Source organism: Ictalurus punctatus, chromosome 21 (assembly GCF_001660625.3).
Source record: "Ictalurus punctatus breed USDA103 chromosome 21, Coco_2.0, whole genome shotgun sequence".
In the NCBI taxonomy this organism is placed as follows: Eukaryota; Metazoa; Chordata; class Actinopteri; order Siluriformes; family Ictaluridae; genus Ictalurus; species Ictalurus punctatus.
Genome location: NC_030436.2, coordinates 11,354,439 through 11,368,822, shown reverse-complemented (window position 1 = coordinate 11,368,822; position 14,384 = coordinate 11,354,439). Strand labels below are relative to the sequence as shown.

General features: G+C 35.0%; 2 protein-coding genes across 3 annotated transcripts in view; both read left to right on the top strand.

The window, feature by feature from the left end:
- LOC108255073 (G-protein coupled receptor 182) overlaps positions 1–14,384 on the top strand; it is a 130,175-nt gene that overhangs the window by 48,490 nt on the left and 67,301 nt on the right. The window lies entirely within an intron of this gene.
- Positions 7,143–14,384, top strand: part of lima1b (LIM domain and actin binding 1b) — a 29,765-nt gene continuing 22,523 nt past the window's right edge. Inside the window, exon 1 of the mRNA XM_017450703.3 lies at positions 7,143–7,332. The gene's annotated coding sequence lies outside the window, so the exon portion shown is untranslated. The remainder of the gene's footprint in view (positions 7,333–14,384) is intronic.

The following is a 14,384-nucleotide window of genomic DNA, read 5'->3' as shown; positions in this document are numbered from 1 at the left end:
GAAGAAGAAACATTCTGAATGAAACAAGGAGAACATAAAAAAATACAGCTGGTATTCTTTTACATTTTATGATCAATGAGACGGACACAATTTTAACCCATAACTTTACATTATAGTTTTATTTTTTATTGGAATATTTCATCGAATCGAATCGATGCAGTAGTTACACTACATTATTCAATTTAAAGGACATCCACTTATTATTTTGATACCATGTGTCATATTTTCTTTTACATATTTATTTTGTAAACTTGAATTTTTTTCGTGCTTTTTTTAAATCAGTATTATGTTTAATGTTAATATGATTGGAAAAAGAGCCAACAAAAGAAGTATTAATGGTGTTTAGCACATAAAGAGAAATCTGATCCCAAAATCTGAAATATAGATCCTGCTGAGGAATCGTCTATTTTGAATGTCCTTTTTTTTTGGAAAAAAAGAAGTTAAGTCTCTTTTTTAATTTTATTTTTTATATACTGTGATTGGTTACTTTTGTAGCATAAAACAGTTTTTTTTTTGTTTTTAAAAAAAAGCTAACGTCCGTTTTAATTTAATACATGATAAAAAACTGTTATTTAGAACTTTTATATTAAAGGGATTATTTTAAAGCGGTGTTATGTACTTGTTTAGTTTCTTTTTTTATTTCTTAAAAAAAAATTTTTTTAATGCACTTTAACCACGATGTGAAAAGTGTGAAAAAATCGTATGAATTTTTTTATTTTTGTGTTTTTTTTGTACTGCAATAAAACATAGTACATGTAAAACGCTTTCTGTGTGTGTGTGTGTGTGTGTGTGTGTGTGTGTGTGTGTGTGTGTGTGTGTGTGTGTGTGTGTGTGTTTCACTGTCTATGGCCACTAAATGGAGCCAGAGCTGACATTTTAGGAGTAGGAATTCTTAAATTGGGCTGAATCCCAAATGCTGAACATGTAGTGCACTACATAGGGAGTAGAAAATGTTAGTAACAGCGCACCTACAATATGTCCAATATTGAGCCATGTATGGTTGTGTTCTGTATAAAGAGAGTCAACTTTAAATAAAGAGTCAACTGTAAATAAAGAGTCGACTTTAAATGAAAAGAATGAACCTTAAATGAAAAGAGTCATCTACAAATAAAAAAAGCATCTTTAAAAGAGTCAACTTTAAATAGTCAACTTCAAATTTTAAATAAATAGACAACTTTAGATAAAGACTCCAATTTAAATAAAAATAGTCAACTTTTCAAAAAGAGTCAACTTTAAAAAAGAGTCAACTTTAAATAAAAAGAGTCTACTTAAAAAAAAGAGTCAACCTTAAATAAAGAGTCAACTATAAAAAAGTCAACTTTAGATAAAGACTCCACTTTAAATAAGAATAGTCAACCGTAAATAAAGTCAACTTAAAAAAAAGAGTCAACTCTGCTGAATAATGAGTGTGTTGAGTGTGTTGAATTTGTTAAATTAAAGCAGTGCTTAATAATTATAACTAGTACTATACATGTAGTAATATATTGGCGAGATATTCGACTTATATTAGATTCATCTCAACACTCGCCATTTTCTCATGCATATATCATCATATTATTCTCTTAATTTTTTAAGAGAAAACAACCCCTATTTTCTTCCTCAGTCCGCATTTTCTAGCCCTGATTTTTTAAAGGTGAGTGGTTGTGATTAAAGATGGTCGTCTAGATGCTGTTGAAAAACACATCTACACAAGAAAAATCTAGAAAAACCTGAAGCTGCGTAACCTGATTCTGAAAAGGAACTTTTCCTAAGTAAATATTCAAAAACTTTTGCACTTTAAGTCACCCTCTCTGCCATTATTTCATACCCTATATAGTGCACAAATGAATAAAAATGGCAAATTAAAATGGAAGGTTATTGTGATATAAAAAATGAAACCAACTTGACAGATCATCATGTCAGAACCTTTTCTACCTTCACTGTAAAATTTGATCCTATTAATTAAAATTAAAAACAATAAGACTCATTTTAGGGGGGAAATGTCCCTATTAACATCCAACTAGAAAAGCCACGGGCCACAAAGAACTTACAAAGCGGATACGAGATGTCATTGTTGAACAATATTAATCAGGAGAGTGTTATTTCCAGGGCACTGGATATACATGGAGGACTGTAAAGACAATAATCAACAAGTGGAGAAAATATGGCACGTCAGTGATTCTACTAAGAACCGGACGTCCCTGTAAAATTGATGAGAAGACCAGGAGGTCAAGAAGGCTGGCAAGTAATTGCAGCAATTTCTGGCAAGTACTGGCTGCTCCCTACATGTGACAACTGTCTCCTGACTTCTTCATGTCTCTGGGCAATGGGTTAGGGCATACATCCAAAAATACATCCAATCTCCCAAACCCATGTGAAATAATGTGTTATCGTCTGATGATTCTACCTGTAGGTGGAGTCGATTTGTATGCTGAGGGGAAAAGCAAATGGTGAGGTGACTCAGCACTTGTTTGTCATATTTTTTAATTGCTTAATTGGTCAATTTACATTAATCAACAGTGTAACAATATGAGTATATGAGTTAGCGTTACACAGTGATACTAGATGTGGGGGTATTATAATCAAATTGTAGGATTGTTTTAGTTGAAATTAGCAGTAAAACATTTGCTTGTCACATATCTTTGGATACATGTGTTTTAAATCAAGGAACGTTTTTATGTTTTTTTTTGTTTTTTTTGAGTGTGCAATGTATACTGACGGTGGTGGGGTGGGCATTAACGCCACTTAAATTACTGATTTACATTTGAATGATTAAGTGTGTTGCACAGTGAAAGCAATAAATAATTTAAATAATTATATTTTTGAGGTAAAGTTAGATTAAAATGTTTCAAAACTACAAAAGTATTAGTCTATATAGTAAGAATTATGCATTTTCCATCTTCTATACCGCTTAATCCTTTTCAGGGTCACGGGGAAAACCTGGAGCCTATCCCAGGGAGCATCGGTCATGAGGCGGGGTACACCCTAGACAGGGTGCCAATCCATCGCAGGGCACAATCACATACACACTCACATATCCATTCATATATTATGCATTTTATTTTCTTCATTTGCAGAGCTTGTTTTGTGGAATGAGACATGCAGTGGAAATGTAAGTATTGCGTTTTTGTCTGTGAAAAGAGATCTCTCATATTGAAGCATTATCACATAAAACATAGAAGCCACACCAGAAAAGTTTAAGATCTACTGGATGAATCAATGTCTTCTGGAGCGAAACGATAGTTTAGGTGTATGTGTAAGAAAAATACTAATATGTTAAACTTTTTAAACCATATATTTATAAGCCATTGCTTTCGGCTAACTGTCGCACACGCATTCACGAGAGCGTTGTGTTTACGCTTGACATAAATGTAAGCACGTTGTGAAGCTGGCGTGAGAAGTTACAGTCCTCTGTGCTTCTGCGTCCCTCTTCTCATGAGCTTCACAATGCACAACGTGCACGTGATCAATATACAGCTTGTTTTCTGGAAATTTTTTAATCAAAGAAGGGGCAGTTCTGAGTTTCTTGATCAGATTTAATCCATAGTAAGGTTGTCAATGCTTTTTGGTTGAAAACTAAATTCTGTTTGCTTTAGCTCAACTTTTAATTGATCTTTTCTGACTAATTTGATAATCCAGTCTATGCTATAATTTTTTTTCAGAGCACTGACATCACTGCTAAGCACAAAGCAGTTCTCCGTGGCCTTCCTTTCATTCTTGGAGAAGAAACCACAGAAGTTTTTCAAACATGTTTGGCAAGTCTCCTTCCCTATATATTTCATTCGAAACTGCATTGCCCACACACACATAATCACATAAAGTTACATGCCTCATTCAGCTATGTACACTTAATGCTCTTAGCTTGGACTAGACAAGTTAACCTTTTCATTTTTTTTATGAACTTAGGCTCTTCTGCATTTTGTTGCATGCAAGTTCTACCTTCATTGTACATTCTACATTGTTTTGAATACAAATTGCACGCAATATTTTGATTCACCACCTTTACTGTCCGCTGTTAGTTGTACATAATGATCCTGGATCGTTAAATGACAGGTACATTTGTGAGGTTTGGGTTTTTAATGTAAGTAGGATTGTAACATTTCAGTTTATTTGACATTTTTAATGCAATCGGTTTCCTAATGTTTTCCTAGTAATGTGAACACTAATAAGAAGTAAACTTAACAAATGATTTTGAGTGATCAGTACTCAATTAAACTTGATGACAAATTTAATTAAGTTTTGCCAACTAAAAAGGTCAACTTTGCTTTGCAAATTTTAAGGCAATCGATTTCCTCACTTTTTCTAAGTAAAGTTAAGTTATTACATTTTACAGTGCATGGTGAAGCATGGTGGTGGCTGCATCATACATTGGGGTTGTTTTTCTTCAGCTTGAACTGGGGCCTTAATTCAGGATGTATGGAATAATGATTAGCTCCAAATACCAGTCAATTTTGGCTTAAAACATTAAACACTTAATATTAAGAGGAATTTCAGCATTCAGCACGACAACGACCTGACGCAAACCTCCAGATCAACAAAGGAATGGCTCCACCAAAACAAGTTCAAGGATTTGGAACGGCCCAGCCAGAGTCCAGACCTAAATCCAATCAAAGATCTGTGTGGTGACCTGAAGAGGGCTGTGTACAGGAGAGGCCCCGCCCATGTGACAGAGTTAAAAAGTTTCTGCAAGTAATATTGGCAAAATATTGCTAAGTCAAGACTCTTACCAAAAAAGACTGAATGCTGTGATAAAATCTAAAGCTGCTTCAACTAAGTATTGGTTTAGAGGTGTGCAAACTTATGCACCCAAGTCATTGTACATTTATTCTCTTTCTTTTTTGCCCTCTAAAGTAATACTTATTGTTTTCCACTTTAATTAACAGGTTAAAATTTTACAGTAAAGGTAGAAAAGAATATATCCACTGTATTACACTACATAATCATGACAAATTTTATACCCTAAAGATCCAATATAGTGCACAACATAGTAAATAAGCTGTTCATATTGTAATTAGTGTACTTATTTCAGCATTCAGTCCCTTCCATTATGATTTAGTGCATTACATAGGGCATACAAGCCATTATATCATCATTTATTCACTATTTACAACGAATGGAGTCGATTTCCCAAAAAGCTGACATGTCCTACACACTACATAGTGCACTATATCACGTCATTCCTTATGGAAACCTGGTGCACTACATAACGTCATTCCCTTTGGAAACCTAGTGCACTACATTGTTAAGAAAGGAGGAGCATTTATTTTATACCCTATGTACTCCATAGTGTGCAGCAGCCATGATTTCATAGTGGACTACATGTTTATTTCATGCCCCTGGACACACATTATTAAATTCCCTATATGTCCCCTAGTATACTTCTATAAGAAATCTAAAGTCTCCCTCTGCACAGTTAGTGCACTAGATAGGATGCAAAGTCTCAAAGTTAATCCTTATTCCTTATATACTCATCAGTAGTGCACTAATATAAAAGTGAGATGTGATTCGGGACACAGCCGCGCCCTACAACTCGCGCGCATAAACACACACACACACACACACACACACACACACACACACACACACACTGAGCTGGAATGAATCCCTGCACCCGCTGGCACTGCACTGAATGCCAAACACCAACCACACTCCCCCTGTGTGTGTGTGTGTGTGTGTGTGTGTGTGTGTGTGTGTGTGTGTGTGTGTGTGTGTGTGTGGGTCTTTTGTAAACCACCTTGACTTGGATTTGAATATTTGAATAGATCATTTGAATGCGGCTTCTGTCTCATCTGACTGCCACGGGCGATGTCTTTTAACACAAATCCACACACACACACACACACACACACACACACACACACACACACACACACACACACACACACACACACAAAGAGACACTGTTTGACTTTATACGAATGATTTATTAAATGATTCTAGTTTGTGTTACCCAGGATTTGTTTGTGTGTGTGTGTGTGTGTGTGTGTGTGTGTGTGTGTGTGTGTGTCCTAGGGAACCCAAAGAACCCCGATTTGGTGATTTAATGTTCTCAGAGAAAGAATGATCTTTAGTGCCCTGTCTTTTATTTAAACTGTCAGGATTAATGAAAGCTGCTGTAAAACACACACACACACACACACACACACACACACACACACACACACAAACAATAATGATAATTGGATGGTAATAAAGATAGTACAGATCAGCAATAATGATAACAACTGAAAGTAAAAAATACAAAATTTTAATAAATACATATAAAATAAATTAAATCATTATGCAATAAGTAAAGTGGTGTAATGGTAACAAAGTGATTCACAGCAAGCCGATCTTAATTAAAATACTAAATTATTATTATTATTTAAATGTAATAAGTAATATCTTTTTCATTTAAAGCAATGTTGTTGTTATATACCTTCATTTCATGAATGAAGGAACTGGTATTTTATCACTAGGAATAAGAAACGAGGAGAGACACGCACACACACACACACACACACACACACACACACACCTGTAACTTGGCAGGTGAAATGAACCGCCCAAGGTCATCTGGTGTTGTGTAATCAGGTTCTACTGCTTGTGGGTCGTGTCTCATTGTGTTCTCCACTGACTCCTGCTGCGCTCTTTAGTCTCTACTCAGGAAACTCTTTAACGATATTTAAACGGTAGCAGTGAAAAGTAAATAATTTGATTAAAGACAACAAATAATTTCCTTCTCACTCTGTAAAGGAAATCTTATCATTTATTTACTTTACCTTTGATCTGTGTTTCATTTTATCCCTAATGCATGCTAATATCAAATGTAAAATTACTATTAAAAATAAAAACCACATGGAAAATGTGAGATCTTTATTTTATACCATACATAGTGCTCTGTTGGTACCAATTTGATAGTTCTAGGGTAGGTATAGAGTGAAAGCTATACTTTTATACCCTATCTAGTGCTCTTCATGCCTGGTCAGGAGTTGCTTGGGACTCTTAGGGTACTCAGGGTGGAGAAAGTGATTATCTTTTTGCCCTATGTAGTACTCTCAAGTAGTGAGGGTTAAGTGAAGTAGTGAATGAGACACAGCCCTGCTCTGCCACTGTGCTGCTGTGCCTTAGCACCTCCCTCCCCACACACACACACACACACACACACACACACACACACACACACACACACACACGGAACAGGAGTGTCAGGTGTCCCACTGCACGCTCGGTCTCTTCTTTCTGTCTTGCTGTGGAAGCAGGTGACGCAGTGAAGGTGTGGAGAGTTTGAAGAGAACGACAGAAATTTTGAGGAATGAACAAAATCTAAAACAAACAAACAATAATCCAGACGAGAAGCAGCTCAAAAACCAGGTGGAAATCTTTTTTTTCTTCTTCTTAACACTAACTAACACAGTGTGTGTGTGTGTGTGTGTGTGTGTGTGTGTGTGTGTGTGTGTGTGTGTGTGTGTGTGTGTGTGTGTGTGAGATGATCACATTAATAACCGGTGTGTAAAAAGCTGAATGAAAGAAGAAAACATTTCTCTGGGTGAGAAAAAGATTCCTCTCTCCTCCTCTTACTGAACTCATTTCACAAACTGATGGCATGAAGGAAGAAGCTTCTTTTCAGCACTTTATCCTCGGAAGATGAGCCTGTTTTTCCTCCTGTTTCTTTCCCCTTTTCTCTAAAAGAAACAAGGGCCTTTGTGTTCTTTCAGAGTGAGGTCATGACTCTACAGGTGTATCTGCTCAAACCCAAACACACCACATTTCTTTCCTTCTTTCATTCTGTAAACGTGGGTTTTTATCTCCATAATATCATCTGGATCTTCTTTCACTTTTGCCTCATTCTAATTTCAGTTGCAGTTTGTACAATTTCACACACCCACACACACACACACACACACACACACACACACACACACACATTCTCAGATCTCACATACAAAATATTTTATGGCATATATTTTACACTGTATCTAATGCATAGTAAATCTTCAATACTATTAAAGTTGCTGTTATTAAACATTACTCTATAAATGTTCTTTCCTACTTTATAATAAAACAGACTATAAATCTATAGTTGGTGCAGATATACAGTAACATACATTAGATATAGTACATGTGCAATAATAATAATAATAATATGTAATCTCATGATACTTATAACTTACATATACAGTACAGTATATGTACAAAATCATCTTATAACCTATATTTCATATTAATATGTAATTATATCTTAGAGTTATTTTATTTATCATAGAAACTCATGTCAAAATAATATCATGATGCCAGTGTTATCATGAACTTCACATACATCAAGATTGTTTATATTATATGTGACATATTGTCTGATATAATAATGATATTTGATCATATATCACATCATATTCAGTATGTGATCGTAATATATGATATTAAAGCAGGACAGTCAAGAACATTATAACATTTAATACCTTGAGAATACTTCACAGTATGAAGAATATTTGAAGTAATTTATTTCGACTCTAAATAATAATTATATATATATATATATATATATATATATATATATATATATATATATATATATATATATATATATATATATTGTGTAGGGGGGGATAATAAAGAATGAGTGTGTGTAAACTTTTGATGAGTAGTGTGGGGCGGCTGTGGCGCGGGTGGTGGTCCACTAATCGTAGGGTTAGCAGTTCGATTCCCGGCCCAGGTGACTCCACGTGCCGAAGTGTCCTTGGGCAAGACACTGAACCCCAAGTTGCTCCCGATGGCAAGTTAGCACCTTGCTTGGCAGCTCTGCTACCATTGGTGTGTGTGTGTGTGAATGGGTGAATGAGACACAATGTAAAGTGCTTTGGATAAAAGCGCTATATAAGTGCGCCATTTAGTGTGTGTGTATATATATATATATATATATATATATATATATATATATATATAAACACACACAAACACAGGTGCATCTCAAAAAATTTGAATATCGTGGAAAAGTTCATTTAATTCAAAAAATGGAACTTTCATATATTCTAGATTCGTTACACATAAAGTGAAATATTTCGAGCCTTTTTTTGTTTTAATCTCGATGATTACGGCTTATAGCTCACGGAAATCAAACATCCAGTATCTCAAAATATTAGAATAAAGAATTGATAATAATGTGTGTGTGTGTGTGTGTGTGTGTGTGTGTGTGTGTGTGTGTGTGTGTGTTTAACTTTAAGACGAGTCTCAGGAAATTAACGCTATAATGCATGTTTCAGTGTTGAGTCATTAATTTTACTGAACTTTTTCCCTCCCAGTAACTTTGCTTTATAAAGTCATAAACGAGGTGTGTTACAGTCTCAGTTACAGTCATTAAGGTAAACACACTGCGTCCTGCAGCTTGGCTCGTCACAACAACACAAACCTTAGAGATGAAAACATCTGTGGCGTTGTCACAGAGTCAGAGTCAGTGTACTATAAAATCTACACCAATCTACTATACTATAAAAAATACTCTCAGGAATATTTAGGCCCGTCTTACACGTACACAGTTTAGTGAAACTTTCTGTACAGTCTTGTAAGATCCTGTAACATTTCATTTTTATCATGGAAGCACCAAAGGGTCAGAGAAATACACTACCCATCAGCCCGGCACTTCACATGTCACTATCACTCACACCCGTTTCCTGTTTCACCTTGATTAGCACCACTATTTAAGTTCTATTTAAGTTCTTCAGTGTCTCATAGTCAAACCTCTTTTATTTTAATTTTTTCTTTTTTTTGCTGCAGTGGTGTTTGCCGTGTGCCACAGTCTCGCTTCAGTCTGTATCTTTTGTTTCGTTTCTCAGTTCATGTCTGTGGTTCTTTTTTTCATGTCTTTGATTGTTTTGTTTGCACTTTACTTAATAAATTACCTGCATTTGCATCTGCCTTCACACACGCACTGATAGATAGATAGATAGATAGAAAGATAGATAGATTTCATAATGTTTATTTAACAGCAAAATTAATGAACTAAAATCAATTCTCATGTTGGTTTTTATATAAAATAGATTTGGGTTAACATAATTTCTGTATTTAAAAAAATAGTTGTTTTCATTATCTCAGAAAAAAATGTTTAATGTTTGTTTATATATATATATATATATATATATATATATATATATATATATATATATATATATATATATATATATATATATATATATATATAATAAAACAATATATTTTATTTTAGATTTTATTTAAGTTATGTTCTTGGTTTTTTTTTTGTATCTGTACTGTGCTTAGTGTGTTCTCTACTCTGAGAATTCACTAGTGTTAATTATTAACTCAGTTGAACAATAGGTAATCGGATTTTTTGCACTTATGACCCCTCTCCCTTTCTTTCTCCTTTATGGAGGAGATTAATTTCACTTTAGCATAGAGAAATATTAAACAATTAAGTATCAAAAGAAAGAAAAAAGAAAATATTACATTACATTTCTCACTTGGTGTATGTGCACACGTTGTCAGTGAAAGTTGCTTTGTGATGATTTAGAAATGCATGACACTAAACTGGAAGGCTTCAGATTGTATTATTTATTAGCAACATTCTCCTTGTGGTGTATTTCTTCAGGAAAGTGTCTATCTTCAGTAGTGTAAATCTAAACGATTTTTTTTTTTTTTTTTAAACAGCTTGTAATCTTCTAGCGTTTTAACTCATGTTTCGGTTATTAAAGCGTGATAATGGGAAGACTCCAACATGTAAACGCTGCTCATACTGAGGAGTTTCTGATGTGTCAAACTTCAGATTTTCATATTTAGCCTCACATTTAGCTCCTGTGGCTTGTGGGAGAGTGCTGAACAAAGTTCAGGTGTGAAGTTTACTCATTTATTCGTTTATTCTGCGCCATGAGAGATCCAGTGAGCCAAACAACAACAACAAAAAAAAAACTCAGACGCAGCAGCAGAACAGTTTTATGGTCCGTTAACTTTGACCTTTAAACTGCACAATATACTGGCAATAAATATAACAGGCAGTGAGTTTATTCTGTACATTCAGTTTCTGTACATACAGTACATACAGATTCAGGCTTTTGTGAAAGTGAAAGAGGTGTGGCCTCTGTGCCAAAGTGGGTTTGTCCTGTTTTTCAAGTAATATAGGTGTGGCCTCTGTGTCTGTAAGTACCAGTGTAAGACTTTGTGAGACACAAAGTGTAAGACTTTGTGAGACTTTGTGGCCTGTGTATTTATTATTCTCAAGAAAGGAGGTGTGGCCTGTGTGTCTGTCATTTTCAGTGAAGGAGTTGTGGCTTTAGTGTCTCTCAGTTTCAGTAAAGGAGGCGTAGCTTTAGTGTCTCCTTTTAGTAAAGGAGGCATGGCTTTAGTATCTGTCAGTCCCAGTAAAGAAGGCATGACTTTAGTCTCTGTCAGTCCCAGTGATGTAGGAGTGGTGATTAGAAGCGAAACGTTAACACTGAATCATATCATCACACTGAAACAGATTGTAATCATATTTTTCTGATTGTTAGTTATTTGGAGAGAAAAACTACAAATGAAGTAAAAATCTGATAGCTTGTTTTTCACGCAAATCTGCTCTGTATATCATTTGTTTCAATTTGTTTCTGGCAATGTGTTTAGTAAAAACAGATCCTCTCCAGTCCTTTAGAAATCCTCCAGCAAATGTTTTCTTTAATGGTTCTCTAATGGTTCTTATATTCCTACAGGGTTCTTTTCTGATTGGGAAACATTCTGTCACAAGGGTCTACATCCAGCCTTTAACTGAAAAAAAAAAAAAGGAAACAATTTGGAGTAGATTTTTTAATAACATTCAGGCTCCACCTTCAAACTTTAGGCCACACCCCTGTATCTGAATCTGATGCCTGTGTGGACACCATTGCAGATTTAATGCACAATGCTGAATTGGAGGCTATACACCTCCATTACCTCCATTACATTACATTAGCCTCATAACTACAGCCCAAATACGAGAGATGGGTGTCGTTGACTTTCAGTTTTTGGCTGTTCTATCTCTTTAAAGTAACTCCTTCTGTCTGTGGCAGCATTCCGGAATTTCCTGTAAAGCATAACTCAACTCAGTTAACACATTTTTGAAGAAATTCCCAAACTATGTGACTGAATTTGAAAGGTATTTAGGTCAAAATTAAGAAAGCATTTAATCAGTGAAGAGTATTATATCATATATATTATTATCTACATATTTGGTGTAAGAATAAGACTTCATGCAATTAAAGACCTACGGTGTGTTCTTAAGAGCTTTAAATGTTATGTATAATTTTAGACTTGTAACAGAAACTATTTGAAACTGTGAAAGATGAAAGAGTGGAAGCACAGCCATGATGTGCAGCGTTCACAATCATCCTTTGTGCTTTTCTTGGACAAAATATCAGAGAAAAAGTACAGAAGTCGGTGCAGCAGACTGGAAACTATTTTCACCTCTGCAAAGCCAAGAAAGTGCACTCTTCCTTTCAAACATAATGAATGAGCACAAATGTGTCTTTCATAAAACTTCTCATCTGATGAACAAAATAGGGAAATACGGCTGACAAACGCACTACAGTTTGTCCATATTTCTCAGTTCACTTAGTTTATCATATTATTGACTTATGTCAGTATTTATGTGGGAAAGTTCCTGGTATTCAGAGTTGGGTTACGCACCTGCTTAAGTGGATTTTCTGAGCTCCACGTTCGGATTATTAAAATCACCTGCTCTGAGGTTGACAGATTTTTCTTGAATTTTCCACAGCGTTTAAACCTGTTGTAAAGAAAACGTGCTAAATGCTTTGAAGGATAATCTGACCAAGCAGTCATCTGCTATGCTTACAGGGAATCTTTAAGTTCAGTCATCATTTTATCCATAAATAATTCCCTCCTTTGAGATAAACAACATCTTCAGTTAAGAATCCTATGATGTCCTCTGTGGGCCTTAAAGTGGTGATGTTATTAATTAATTCATTCATTAATAGCGCCGTATCTATGTATTATTAATGGCCTCGAATCACATTCCATAGTGTCTTTTAGTGTATTTACAGCCAAAACATCAATTTCATCATGACATATTGTGCTTACATCAAACTGTCAGACAGTGGCACTGGGTTTGATACTGCTCCTCACTCGAGCTGATATCACGCGAGAATAATGCGCTTTAAGAAGTTCGAGGTCAGGATCGAGCATGACTGAGACATGTCCATGCATGTACACCCTCACGCTATATAATCTGTCAGACAGTGATGTAACACACACTATAACACACACTCCCAGGTCAAAGTCCCGGGAGTCAGGCGTCCAGCAGGGTGTGTCGATCGGTGATGATGTAAAAGCTCACAATAACATCACATTAGGATTCCTCTATTCATCTTTACAGTTTGCTGAGTGTCTAATGCAGCCAACAACCTGAGCAAACACATTACTCATAGCTAATGTACCAGCTTTCTGTTGCTTGGCAACAAATGACAACATATAATTGATTCTTTATTAGATTTGTGTACTGTGGACTTTTGCGTCCCGCCATCATTACTGTCAGTACGCTGCAAGAAAAACAACAACAAAATCTCACTTTAATTATCTAAACTAATAAAACGTTTTACTCAGCTGATCCTTATGACTGAATCTGTTACTCAAACATTTCATGAATGTTTATAAAATTAGCATACAAGTGCAATTTTGCAACAATTCCTGTTTATAAAGAGAAGGTTCAGGGACAGTGCTAGATCAGGATTAGGGACAGGGCTAGATCACAAGATTAGAGTTAGCAGTTCATGCTAAGTCTAGTAACTGTAATTTTAGTCATACGGAGTCTTTTCTTAGTGATTTATCTTCACATCTGAGGAAATTGTTGATGATCTCGACAGTTCTGTCTCATATTTTAGATGGAAAAAAAATACAAAGGTTAATGATAGGATTAAGGAGGGGTTAGTGTTCATATTTCTTATGACTTGATTTAGACAAAATTCAAATCGACATCGCCCTTGTTTGTTTAAATGTACACAATTTTCTCACTTACCCAATAGCCTTAAATCATTAACAGTTGCTAATTTAGCTAGCTGAGGCAAATGTTGAGATTTCAACACTACAGTTTTGTCTCGTTTACATTTTCGCTGTGTCATTACACTGTTTGTATAAAAATGTAAAAATGTATTAAAAACTAAACTTAAACTGGGAACTAAACATTTCTATTATGTAAAATTCCTTAGAAATGGCATTTCAATAAATTGCAAAATTTTTTAAAAGCCGTCGTTTTGTTTTCATTAAAGCTGAGAAGCAAGCTAGCGATATCAGTGATGACTTTAGCGATGTAATGACATACGATAAACCCAGAATTTTAAATTCAGTCTTGGTGGCTTGTAATGATGAGCATCATGAATATTATTATGAATTTAATATGAATTTAATAATTTGAATATTCAGGAGAAACCGCCAATTGCATGAATTGGTTTTCATTC